Raw genomic sequence first — 12,026 nt, 5'->3', positions numbered from 1 at the left:
CCTTCTCTCGCCTCTCTTAACCTAAATCCCTCCTTCCCTGTCTCAAAAAGAAAGAGGAAATCTTCTCGTTCCCTTAAGCTATGGAGCATATAGAATATGCCAAAAAGATTAAGGCGCTGTGGTTTTTTTTCCCCTCCTGTTGTGAGGACCCTACACAATAGCGTTTGCTCTCATTTCTGCTTATTACCAAGTAGATTCAGTCTGCAGTTTTATGTAGGCTACACATTTATCTTTGAGCTGGTGTCATGTTTTTTCTCACTGGGATGCTTTCTTACATTAATGGGGGCAAAGTTGTTTCCGTAAGGTGTTCCCTTACTCTGCCACTTTTTTCCGACAAGTATTAGGAAGATGAGATGTGATAGTCAGCTACATCCTTCATGGAAGATGCATTATATCTAAGCTTGCACATGTCCTTATGGCTTTAGCTTATTACTTTTTCTATGGACATGGATTATTGTACCAAAACCACTTCATTGGGAGGTTTTGCACTGGCTCTTGAGTCCTGAGCCGTCTTTTCAACCATGGAGTCCTTTTGTTTTGACTCTCAGAGAACCGACTATGTCCCAAATCCTTCATGGTGTAGAAAATGAATGTGCGCTATGATCACACATACTTGATGTGTAGTGGTGAAATGGTTGGAAATATCCTTTAAAAGGTTCACTGTAATGTTTTTGTTATTAAAGAATAGTTTGTTGCGATCACATTGTTTTACTAATTTGATTAAGCTACTAATATAAATAATAGAAAGGGTTGAAGTTTTTTTCAGTGCCTTTAGTAGATGACTTTTGTAGTTTTTAGTCTTTCACTATTGCAGACAAAATACTGCGCTAAAATACTTATTTGTTTTGGAATCGTAGTGCAGGAAACACTGTCATTTCTTTTTAATCAATCAACAAAATACAGTTTGGCCAGTATAGTTCATTTTCTGAATGAATAACTTATTAGCAGATTTTTTTTTTTTTTTTTAATCAAACAAATACAGCTTACAGGTTGCTGTATAACACTTTTACATTTTGCTTGTGAGACTTTAACTGTTTTCTGGCTGGTACATATGACAATAATTGCTTGAAGATATGCACTTAGTTTTGTCAGTATATGAATGAATGATGAAATATATTAGCAGTATATGATGAAATATATTAAATAAATTAGTTTGTTTTATCTACTGTATAAATTATTGGATTGTAGTTTTATTTAATGTGCTCATTTATTGGATTCATGAGGTTTCTAAACCTCAAAAAAGTAATTAAAAGTAAACAAAATTGAGTTTTTTTTTTTTTTATCATTATTATTATTATCCAAATTACACTACCACTCGAAATGTTAGGGTCACCGATCAAATTTTTATTTTTTTTATAATTCAGCTAGTATGCAAAATTATCAAAAGTGACAGTAAACATATTTATGACGTTATAAGATTTCCATTTTAAACAAATTATATTTTTTTACTTTTTATGCTTTTAAGAACCCTAAAAAAAGTATCACTGTTTCCTCAAAAATATTAAGCAGCTTGGATAATAATAAGAGACCAAATTTGCATATTAGAACATTTTTATAATTGTTTCAAAAGGATTATGTGACACGGGGATGGATGGATGGATGGATGCCATGTTAAACAGCTCTGGTGAGCATGACACTTTTTTTTCTCAAAATGGAAAAACATCTTAATTTTGAACAGTAGTGCGTGTCATCATTTGGTACTGAAAAATTAATGGAGCCATTAAGGAAAAGGAAACATTAAGAGGAATCAGAAAAATAAATTCCTTAAGATTACTGATAATAAAAATGTTTATTGTATTCACAAGGCACATTATGAAAACATAAACCTCTAGACATATGTGGCCTGAAAGACCAAACATAATGATGGACCGTGAGTCAATGGTGTAGCCCAGAGCAATATCAGAATTTAATTTTCCAAATAAACAATTTCAAGTGCAAACAGATATTTCTTATCTTTAAGCCTGTACATTCAAAAGGCTTTGCTTGATTACTAGATTATTAGTTTTTGTGAATGCTGTTTAGAACAATAGACCAATAAATTGTCATTGTCATTATTTGCAATCATATCAGCCAAAATGTCTGTTTCTACCAGTTAACCTGAAGCTTGTACATGAGGAAAAAAGAAAGGACTATGGCCTTATCAGAGACCGTTTTTCCCCACTTTAGTGAAACCTGAAGCGTCTTTTGTCCTGCCTCAGCACAAATGGAGCCTGGATAACAAGAGCAATGTACAAACTGACACGGACACTCCATTGTTGTTTGTCTCTTAAGAGGAGCTTTACATAGACGTCTCATTGTGTTTCAGACACTGGACTCCAGTGCAGAACTTCACGCCTGCGCTAATGGCATTCCATTAGGCTCTATCATAATAAACCCCATCTAATCACAGCTAATAAAACCTAGTGCTTTGACACAATTCTCTTTTAAACAACAGGTTAAAAAAAGACCGCTGTCCTGGATTAATCGAGCGTGAGCTGTGGGAGATTAGACAGCCTGTTATATCCTCCTTTATAGCATTGTGGGATTGTGTCTCCACTGAGTTTGATGGACAGTATAGGATATGGCACTGGCCTCAGGACAGCAGTCGAAGCTGAGAATTTAATCTTTTTGAAGATCTGGCCGAAGAATGACTGTATATTACATGACTGGAAATGTTATACCATGTGAAGCATTCCTTATGCCCTTTTAAATGTGTTTTATATATTTTTTTTAACTGATTCTTTCCTGTTCTTGCCATGAAAGTAGCCTTAAATGGTGACATGACATAAACAACCAAATAAATACAATTTTCTTATGAATAGTTAATGACAGAAGTAAAATTTTTGGGTGAACTATTATTTTAAACTTAAAGGGATAGTTCACCCAAAAATGAAAATTCTTTGCGTACAAAAAGTATTCTCGTAGCTTCATAATATTACGGTTGAACCCCTGATGTCACATGGATTATTTTACCGATCTCCTTGCTATGTTTCTGGACATTGATCGTGTTAATTACATTGCTGTCTATGGGAGGGTCAGAGAGCTCTCAGAATGGTAATTTGTGTTCCGAAGATGAACGAAGGTCTTGCGGGTTTGGAAAGACATGAGGGTGAGTAATTAATGACAGAATTTTTGGGTGAACTATCCCTTTACATTATAGCCAAAAAAAATCTTGTAGCTTATTTATATAGGCCTATGTATATTTGAATTGTGACAGACATGATCACTGTTAATCTTTGTATGGAAAGTAGCTGGTTTAGCATTCTCCTGTGTTAAAAGTAGGGATGCACCGAAATGAAAATTCTTGGCCGAAGCCAAACAAAATGAAACACTGGGCCAAAGGCCGAATACCGAACACGGTTTTTCACATTTTTTCCTCCATGTAGGCCTATTTTGCCTTTTGTTTTTTCACTATTTCATAAATTAAACAGCCAAAATGTGCTTTTTACTGTTTTGTTCTGCTTTTCAAATAAAAATAAATAAATTACAAAACAACAATTTAAATCAGACATTATACCAACAATGCACTTTAACTTAAAATTAATAAGCTACTGAATTAATATTTCTTTGGCCATTTTTGGGACCCCCTTCTTGAATCAGGCAAATAAATGCAGCCTTGCTGCGCAGAAGAGACTTCTTTTAAAACGTTAGAATATATTACAGATCCCAATTGGAACACTGTGTGAATGTTATAATAAATGTATAGCGCTGTTGTAGGGTAATTATTATTATCATTATTATTGGCTTATTTTTTTATTTTATTTTACAGAACAACAGTAAAATAACAATACTAACATTTATGAATGCTTTTTCTTAGATTTTATTTTGGCAGAAACCCACAGGAAGATCTTAGTGCAGCTTTTTGTTGACAACAGCATGCAGATATTTAAATGATTCTCATTACGAATTTGGGAAGATGTTTGTCGCACATCACATTGTCACTTAAAAAAAATTAGAATGTTATTGAGCAAATGACGAGTAACAGTGTTTTAGCGCAGATTTTCCTCACTTTGGACTTTGAACCCTGGCATCGAGAGCTCGTGCAGTGCTTTTTGAATGCAATCTGTGCGTGTATTTGAAAACATAACATTCTGCAGTTTATTTACTAATCGTTTAAGGCCATTTGGCGATTTCACCTCTTCCTCTTCTCATCAGAGACATGAGATGCAGCACTAAGCAGTCTCTCGCTGTCGGTGCTTCGTGCTTGTAATGAATTTTGCGTCTTTTAACAGTTTTAAATACTTCCACACTGCAGACGTGTTTGCTGCATTAGTGCGCGCCTCTATTTGATCGCGTCACGTCATTGTTCGCTACAATTTATTCGGTCTTTTCGCTAATTCAGCTGAACACCGAAAGAGGTCATTTTGCTATTTTCGGTTGCCGAACATTCGGTGCATCTCTAGTTAAAAACAAATTTCAACTGCATATGGGTTTGTATTAGCAGGAGTGTGAGTACATATGACACAATTTTCATTTTGGGGTAAACTAAGCCTTTTAACTTCTGTAATGTGAGCCATTTCTGAGTGCAGCAGGAAATCCTGTAGACTGAGACATGATTTACCCATTTGCATTTGATTAGCTTGTGAAAGTGGGCTGTGATATAATTATTAGTGATGCTTTCCAAGGCAGTCATCCTTATTACTATTGCTGATGCTTTGGCTGAGGCGTTCAAGAAAACCTATATCTCTGTGTAATAAACTGTTGGGTGCAACTCTCGCCATTTGAGCTATTGACATTAATGATGCCTAAAAAATTGTTTTAAAATGTCAAGTCAGTTTGGATTTAATATTGTATAGAAAAGATTGTCTGTGATTTTGTAAAACCATTTAATAAGGGAATCTGAAAACAAAAATATTACTCTGCAATGAGGGCGAGTGAGTTATTGCTATGCTATTGAATGCCTTGCATCAGAAGGCCTGTGTATGAAATGCAATATTTGATTTAGTTGATTCGCTCTTTGAAATCGATTTTGTGCAATTGGCCTTCAGCGTAATCTCATTCGTAACGTCCTCAAGATGAATTCACTCTTATCTTTGGAGGTAATTTCAGGGTCAAGTCTAAATTTTCTGACCGGAGATAACAAGCAACTCGTCTGAAATGTATTTTTCTGACCTGTGTGGCTCCAGTGTCCTCTGAAATAAAGGTGACATTTCTTTCTTTCTCTCTTGTTTCTATTCTCCTGGTCTTTGAGAGCCCTCTGTAGTTAAAGGGGCTAAAAATAGCCTGGTTCCCTTCGTGTTATGCAACCTAATTAAGAGGAGAGGGACGGAGGTGCTTCCGAGCATCTGGGCTCGGTATGTAATGGCTGCACTTGTTTTTATTTGCTAGTGGATGCACACCGCTACCAATTATCCCCTGTAGCATGGCTTACCACTGAAGACATCCATAAAGAAGCTGACGGAAGTTTTTCTGCACCCGTCTCCCGGCGCACTGTGTCGCAAGAGCTTCGGTATAAGCAGTTTCCTTTAGCATTGAATGTCATTCTGAACAAGTAGAATCATTTATTTTGGGAATTCAAGATGTTTGGTTGTCGTTATGAGTGTGCAGCTTTACTTGTAGATACCAGGTGGCTACATCCAAAGTGACTAGTTGCTTCCACTCTTAAATTTCTTCAAGGCGTCCTGAGGTTAATGTCCACATGGGGCTTGAAGGCTAGTTAAATCAAAATATCTCTCAATTCTTCACTTTTAACCCTGCAGATTGTCATTTAAAGTGAAATCGAAGCTTGGATGACTTTATAAGTGATGGGGTCAAGCTTGCACTGTCTTCTCCCGTTTGAGCCATTAAGGCGCACCGAGGGAAGAGATTGAGCTGACAGCTCATTGATTTCTTTCTGTGCCTGTCAAACATGTTTCTGAAATGCTTCTTTATCTTAAAGCCGCCTGAGAGGTATTTGGATATCAGCGACTGATGGAGGGACATGAGAAAAGGATGGAGCTGCACTGATGCAACTCATGGTTAGCTTTTATCTACGTCTCACGGATAAGAGGACCCCTGTAGGCCCCACTTCTTCTACTGTGATTCATTCATGTGCACTAAGTGTCTGATTGGTCTTGTAAAACTGCCATGTGCCTAGTTGCTGTTTATATTCTGCTCACTCGTTTTTTTGTTTGTTTACCACGAGGATTGCCCAGACTCTGTGTAATTAGCTAATTTTGCATGATTGTAGGCTCATTTGGGTGACACCTGCTAAAATGATTGCTTATGGATTGTTAATAGTAATGGTAATTTCTTTTTTGTTGGGGGGGGGGCATTTTCTGTCACAGCAATGGTTTAAGCAACAGTCTTATGAAGAACGAAATATATACTTTCAATATATATTAAAATAGATCATTAATTATTTTTAAATTGTAAAAATATTTCACAGTAATTTTGTAATGAAAAAATCTAAAATATTAATTTATAAATGAAATGTTTAAAATAATTCATTATTATTGTACAATTTGCTAAAATGATACAAAAAGAGAAATATATAAAGTTTAGTTGTTCATTATTTTAATTTTGAGCTTTTTGGTCCTGCATGCAGCCAGAGCCCTAGCTTGTGTTTATTTTAATCTCTGAGATTCCACACCGTTACCCTAACAGCCTGCGGACTGCACTGTTCACCTTCATTTTTAGGAGACAAGCCTCCTCCCTATCCATAATCCCATTTCTCCTGTGGTAAAGACGGTCGGTTGGGCGCATGATTGCATGTCTTTGCTGTCCGGTTTCTTGGGGTCAGTGCAGTCCCAGTGAAACAGGAGATTAAGTTCACTGATTAGGATGGACATTAGATCAGCAGTGCGGTGGATGCACAGATACAGCCGAATGCGGCCCATGTTGTGCGTGGGGTGGGGAAGGATCTTTTGGCAAGTCAGCCTGTCCTCTAGCTTGGCACCGGCAGCAGAACGGTGGCAGCACACTGTGTGCAGACAGACTGGAGTGTTTACCAGTACAGTTGTATCAAAACTGGTGTGTGTGTGGATGGCGGGTGTGAGAGCGCACAGGATGGAGCTCAGCACACACACCGTCTGGCCTGGCAAGGGCAAATGCAGTCTTCTGATGGAGAGTGAGTGCCCTTGAGATTGGAGCCGCCAGCAGGGAAGATTGATTTGTTGCTCTCTGCTGCTTCCACTGTGCCTTCATACATAATAGTGACTTCGAGTGTCCCCTCCATGTCTGCCACCACAGACAGCGAAGTCCTTACATCTCAAGTATTCGGCATCTGTCAAGATTTCTTCAGCTCCGCAGACTTCACGGTTGTTTATTCATCAGTATCAGCCTGTAAGGTATGTCTGCATTGCTGTGCTGTCTGGCTTCTGCGTTTCCATATTTGTGCCCTCTCTGTAAGGGCCTCTAATTGATTTGAACTGTGAACTGATCAGCAGAGCCTTTTCTTTTTTTCTTTTTTTTTTTGCTGTCGGCAGTGAAGTTTCAGGTTGCACGTAGTCTACTCGATGTGCATTCATCTGCCATTTTCATCGGCACATTTGGTCCAGCCCAGATAAACAGGATTAGGGATTTAGGATTACACTTCCCCGACCTTCTCCAGATTGTGCTGTGTCTAGGCCCTTCGGGCATCTAATGCTGTTTGTCAGTTCAGCGTTTGAAGCCCTGAGGAGTTTACCAACCATTTGTCCCAGTGGCGTCTTTACCCTTTGAACCAAGCAATCTGCTCAATGGAGAGCTTGTTTTTATGTAGCTCTTGTTTGCTCTCATCCAATCAGCCTCTTTATCTTTTGCTCTGTTTCTCTGACTGTCCATTTCTCTCCCCCCTCAGTCCTATCCAGTTTCATTCAATCTCTGACAAAGCTCCTGTCAGGGGACATTAGTGGCATTATATTCATTTGTAGCATTGCATTTATATATGAATTTATGTCATAATTTAGTGCTGGGCAATGATTAATTGCAATTAATCACACCCAAAATATTTTTTTTGTTTATATAATATATGTGTATACTGTGTATATTTATGTATATATAAGACGCACACATACAGTATATATTTAGAAAATATTTACATGTATATATTTTCTATATGGGTGTGTGTGTGTGTGTGTGTATATATACAGTGCCCTCCATAGGTATTGGACCAGTAAAGACAAAATTGCTCTGTTGGCTGTGGAGTCAAGACATTTACAAATATGTGACCTTGGACCATAAAACCAATCTTAAGTGTCAATTATTCAAAATTGAGATTTATACATAATGTATGGTTTGTTAGGATCGGACAATATTTGGCTGAGATACAACTATTTGAAAATCTGAGGATATCTGGAATCTGAGGGTGCAAAAAAATCTAAATATTGAGAAAATTGCCTTTTAAAAGTTGTTCAAATTAAGTCAAACTTAGCAATGCATATTACTAATCAAAAATTAAGTTTTGATTATATGTACAGTAGGAAATTTACTAAATATCTTCATGGAACATGATCTCTACTTAATATCCTAATGATTTTTGGCATAAAAGAAAAAGCAATAATTTTGACCCATACAATGTATTTTTGGCTATTGTTACAAATATACCCCAGCAATTTAAGACTGGTTTTGTGGTCCAGGGTCACATATGATTAAAAGATGAATATGAGAATGTCACATTTTATTATTAGCCGTTTCAACACACACATGTTTGACCAAATAAAAAGAACAGCACTTTTAGAGTTCATCCCACTCATTGATGTGAGCATTGGGACATGACAAGTATTGGGACAGTTGAACATAAGGCAGATATAAAAGATTAAAAGCTATTATTTAGTTGCAGATCCCTTGCACACAATCACAGCAGTGAGTCTGTGACCCATAGACATCACCAGACTCTTGGTCTCATCCTTTGAAATGCTTTTCCCAGCCTTTAATGCTGTCAATCCCAATTGTTGCTTGTTTTGGGGAGGTTTATTTATTTATTTATTTTTGGAGCCTTTACTCTCCTCTTCAGCTGGTGAAATTTGTGTTCAATCAGATTTAAATCTGGAGATTGACTTGGGCAATCTAAGACTTCCCATTTCTTCATATATATATATATGTGTATATATGTGTGTGTGTGTATTTATATGTATATATGTGTATACAGTGTTTCCCCTACAATGTATTAAGCAGCGGCGCCGCTGGATTTTCAGCACCGCTGAAAAATCTTCACATGATCAGTAATATCACGTCATTCACTTGCATACCTAAAAACACAAACATGGCAACCGGCGGCGCTGCTAATGCGATGACTCTGAATCCACTTGTTGACAAGAAAGGAGGAAAGAGCCACAAATGGAAATTATTTTTCAACGGCACTCTCGTTTTGCGCTCCTCTGTTCATGGTTGCATAGCAACGACAGACGCCATGGGAGAGCGAGCAAGCGCTTGTGGAAAGAAAGCGAACTGCGAAATTGGTACCGAAAACTGTGAATTTTCACTGGTATTGAAAATACCATTCATTTTTCAGATGGGTGAAATCCTGTGGCATACCAATCTCCAGTGTGAACTGTGACTTTTCCACACTGAATAGGGTGATTTTAATCAGATCCATTATTCATTCATTAAGACATATTGACATGATTTCTGTATACCTACAGCTCCAGGCACACTGAAATCTCTTCATGCAGATACCTGGTACATACCTTTTTTCACAAAAAAATAACCCAACATCCGATCAATAAAAACTCACCTGATATGACACCCTACATGATATGAATCTTCTATGAAAAGCCCAGAAAAATTAAGTACTCACAGATTGGGTGTGGCCCTTGCCATTAGGATAACATTTTCAATAAATTGTAAATAATCTTTTTCTGGGTTGTGCCGTTTCATTTTTCCACTATCTATTTCTACCTTACAGCTGAAAATTAACACACAAGAAAAACATGAATAATCCTGTCCTAATCTTGTTTGTGACCAGTTCAAGGTACGTGCTGCAATAATCATGCCTTCTGTTGATGGTATGTCAAGTTTGTATGTCTCAAAATGTGCATTTCTATCCACAAAACTTGCCAGAAGTCATGGTTTAAGGGGTTATTAAAAAAAAAAACAAATCTTCCGGGGTGCATGCCCTCGGACCCCCCGCGAGCGGCTTGGTAACAACCTCCGGCACGTAACAGCACCGCTGCTGGAAAAATTTATAGGGGAAACACTGGTATATTTGTATGTATATATGTATTGACCACAATTAAATGGCACATAAAAGTCTACAGTCATACCGGTCAGTGACTTGACTTATCAAGTGTGCACAGTAAGGAACTAAATGTGTTGTAAATTCTTTATATGTCTTGGATTCTTGCTTTTGCCTCATAAATACATGCAGAGCTTATTTTCGGGGGCAGCAGGATGTTGTGTTCTAATCTCCAACCCAAAACTGAAGATGTGAGGAGACAATTTGCTGCAATCTTAATTTTTCAAAGGCAAAGGACTGCAAACAAAAGCCTCTAAAGTTCAAAGACCATGTTTAGTGAGAAATATCTAAATCTGTCTGAAGGGAGAGCCAGCAATTCCCACTGCCAATGTGTTCAAAGCACATTCTTGCTTTCAGATTTATAGTCAATAAATAGCTAATAATACCGAATATGGGATGCCACACTAGCAGAAGAAGACATATTTCCGTCTTTATGGGCTATTGGCTTGATTTGAACCCATCTGACATGAAAGCTGTGTTCGTAATCCCCTCAGGTCTCAAAAACTGTGTGATCTAGGCCTAAATATTGATATCATAACATGCGATATTCCCACACAAGAAATTAATTTTGTTAATGGTAGTTTTAAATGGGCCATATCATTGATTTTCGTAGTTCTTTTGAAATCTGAGTTTGATGTAATACATAGACATACTTCCAACTAAAAAAAGCGCTTTTCTGAAATGGCAAAGGTTATGACATCACAACTCAGAGCACAAGAGCGGCCATGTTTATATATCAATATTCTCAATACATCAGTACCATATGCATTTTTATAATGTACATTATAATGTTGTGATGCCTTAATCAATTTGCAGTATTTAAAATGACTGGTTCATGACACATCAAGTGAAATGAAGATTAGCCAATCACAACAGACCTCATATCCAAGACTTAAAGGTACAGTAGTGCAGACAGCCAAAGTAATTGGGTTCTAGGTTGAACACATACGCCAAAAAATGTTTTGTTAGCTGACAGAAGTGTGGGGTAAAAAGTCACAATTACCATTTTATATCATTATTCCATGGCAGAAATAAGTTCCCATAACTATAAGTGTAACAGAGGAAGAAAAAAATAACTTTTGAATAGCGCTTTATTTTTCAACAACTCCCCACGTTTTACAGACGCAGTCATCCTGAAGTCAACAACATTTTGAATGTTGCTCGTCTACTGAGGCGGAGTTCATTCCCAGTGACCTGCAGCTGGTGATTCGTCTCTCTAACAAATTAGACTATTTAGCTTTTCCCTTGGGTATTTTTTTTTCCTCTCTATTTTCTTTCTGTGCTCTATAAAGACACATCATGAATTAACAGAACGGCACATATTTCTTTTCAGCATCAGCTGAGCGTAATGACAAGTTCAACATGTTTTATTCATTCTTTTTATGATATACCCAGATATTTCACTGACAGGCAAAGTCAGACTTGGACTGCTCTTATTGTGGGTTTAGGCCGAGTTTGTAACAGAACAGAGGTGGTCAGAGCCAGCATTAGTCTCAGTCTGACTACTTCCATTCATGAGCAGGAGCGGACCCCACAGCAGCCGCCGTCATCATCATGCGCTACAAACAATGTCCGTCATTGTGAACGTTAAATAGCACTGTACTGATTTGCGAGGGGTTCTTTTGATTTTAAGGTCTGCCTGTGGTTAAAGATTGGTAGAAACTAGTCCTGTGTGTCGAGCTGTCCAGGGCGATCGGCCAGCTATTGTCCTGCTGTCCTGGCACGCAGATGCACACCACTTGCTCCAGGAAGTGTCCTGTGTCTCTGAGCGGCAGTGAATGCGGCTCTGGTGTTCGAAGCTGTTCGAGCATGTCGTCCTTTTTATCGTCCCATTCTTCCAGCAGCAGATCTGTACCATCGTTTTGCTTTGACATAAAACAGGAAAAAGGAGACATTTGATGATAAACATTTG

At 37.7% G+C, this 12,026-nt stretch overlaps 1 protein-coding gene across 3 annotated transcripts in view; it reads left to right on the top strand.

Annotated features, from left to right (window-relative positions):
• The window catches only part of LOC306861943 (bifunctional heparan sulfate N-deacetylase/N-sulfotransferase 1-like), an 83,494-nt gene that overhangs the window by 39,731 nt on the left and 31,737 nt on the right, over positions 1–12,026 (top strand). Inside the window, exon 1 of one of the 3 annotated variants that reach the window (XM_079404452.1) lies at positions 7,103–7,247. The exons of the other annotated variants lie outside the window; for them this stretch is intronic. The gene's annotated coding sequence lies outside the window, so the exon portion shown is untranslated. Of the gene's footprint in view, positions 1–7,102; positions 7,248–12,026 lie in introns of those variants that run through there. 3 annotated transcript variants of the gene reach the window in all.

This window comes from Barbus barbus (assembly GCF_936440315.1).
Source record: "Barbus barbus genome assembly, chromosome: 43".
Classification (NCBI taxonomy): Eukaryota; Metazoa; Chordata; class Actinopteri; order Cypriniformes; family Cyprinidae; genus Barbus; species Barbus barbus.
This window is presented reverse-complemented; position numbering and strand designations above follow the sequence as displayed.